Source organism: Notamacropus eugenii (genome assembly GCF_028372415.1).
Source record: "Notamacropus eugenii isolate mMacEug1 chromosome Y unlocalized genomic scaffold, mMacEug1.pri_v2 SUPER_Y_unloc_1, whole genome shotgun sequence".
NCBI classification, from domain to species: domain Eukaryota; kingdom Metazoa; phylum Chordata; class Mammalia; order Diprotodontia; family Macropodidae; genus Notamacropus; species Notamacropus eugenii.
The window spans coordinates 121,630-123,546 of record NW_027325109.1 but is presented as its reverse complement, the minus strand read 5'-3'; the positions used below and the strand labels follow the sequence as shown (position 1 = coordinate 123,546).

General features: G+C 35.7%; 1 pseudogene; it reads right to left on the bottom strand.

Annotated features, from left to right (window-relative positions):
• Positions 1–700: 700 nt before the first annotated feature.
• LOC140516956 (olfactory receptor 10AG1-like) lies at positions 701–1,672 on the bottom strand (annotated as a pseudogene).
• Between the last annotated feature and the right edge of the window lie 245 nt (positions 1,673–1,917).

The window sequence follows — 1,917 nt, the reverse complement described above, 5'->3', positions numbered from 1 at the left end:
TAATCCTCAGTTTGGGAAGGAGTGTTATAAGTAATTGATATAATTTTCTTGGCAAGACTAAAGTCCGGTAAGTAAAAATTATTATCAATAAGTATTCATTGAATAAGTGTTTCCTTGGGATGGTGGCATAGGTAAAAAATTAGATAGATTGATAGATACGTGTATAGATAGATAGATAGATAGATAGATAGATAGATAGATAGATAGATAGATAGATAGATATAGATATAGAGTGTATATCTGTATATATATGTACATATATATGTGTATGTATGTTTGTGTGTATACACATACACACTCACACACACACACACACACACACACACACACATATATATATATATATATAGTGACATAGATAAAGATACATGTGAAGTAGACTCAGTCCCAACTACGTTTATTATTTAGCCTAGGAGAAAAAGCATTTACACAAATAGGTACACACAGAATATAAGCAAACTTATGGGTGGCACTAGCAATTGGGGGAATCCAGAAGGATTTCATTTTGAAGGTTATACTTAAGCTGAGACTTGAAATCGAGTAGGGATTTAAAAGCAAAAAAAATTGAGAAGGAATTATATTATAAATATGAAGGACAGCCATTGTAAATTTGGGGAAATGAGAGATGAGTTGTAGTTCATAAAAATGGAATTTTTTAAGAACTATGAGAGCAAAACATAGGAAGACAGAATCCATGAATTTAAGTGAGCCACTTAGGTACTAGTTGTTTTATTGCTGCAATGACATTTTTGTTCCTGAGGCTGTATATCATGGGATTAAAGAGAGGGGTTACAATGGTATAGAAAAGGGCAAGTACTTTGTCTACTCCTGGTGAATGATTTGACTTGGGTCTCAAATATGTAATAATACTAGATCCATAGAATAAACCCACAACTATAAGGTGAGAGGAACAAGTGGAGAAGGCTTTGTGTCTCCCCATGGCAGATGGTAGCTTCAGGATGGTCTTCATGATTTTGATGTAGGACCAGAATATCAACAGGGAAGGAACTGTAATAAAGATTGTAGCGCCAGCATAGACTGATAGCTCATTCAAAGAGGTATCCCCACAGGCCAATTTCAGTAATGGGGGAATATCACAAAAAGCATAGTTGAGTTTATTAGACCCACAGAAAGACAAAGAGAATAGCTGGCATGTTTGTGCTATCTGAATTGGAATTCCAATTATCCAGGCACCAGTAACCAGCTCAAGACACTTTTTGTGGTTCATGATGACATGATAGTAGAGTGGCTTACAGATAGCCACATACCTATCGTAGGCCATTACAGCTAGGAAGAAACATTCACTTTCTCCTAGACTAAGGAGGATAGCAAGTTGTACACCACAAGCTAGTAAAGAAATCTGTTTCATCTGGGTCCAAAGATCTGACAGCATTCTTAGGATAGTCACTGATGTGTAGCAGATTTCCAAGAAAGAAAAATTTCTGAGGAAAAAGTACATGGGGGTTTGGAGAGCAGCAGTAACTTTGGTAATGACAATGATGAGGCCATTTCCTACCAGGATAATTGTGTAGATGATTAAGAAAATCCCAAAGAGGACCCCTTGTAGACTGGGAAGGTCAGAAAATCCCACGACAATGAATTCCACCACTGTGCTGAAATTTTTTTTCTGCCATTTCTCTCTCTATTCCAATGAGATAATTAGTAAAGCCATGTTAAGCAAATAATGATACTTCTCTCTGTACCACTGTGTGTTCCTATAAAATGATTATTTTGATTTGGCCTAGAGATATGTGATGAACTCTCTTTGACTTTGAATATTATATGATTTCAAATTCATCTTAACTTTATTATCCATAGAACCACAAAACCACAACATTTCAATCATGAGGGATATCACAGTCATCTCATTCAATACATACAAGGAAAACAGTCCCCATTACAACTCAACAAACAATC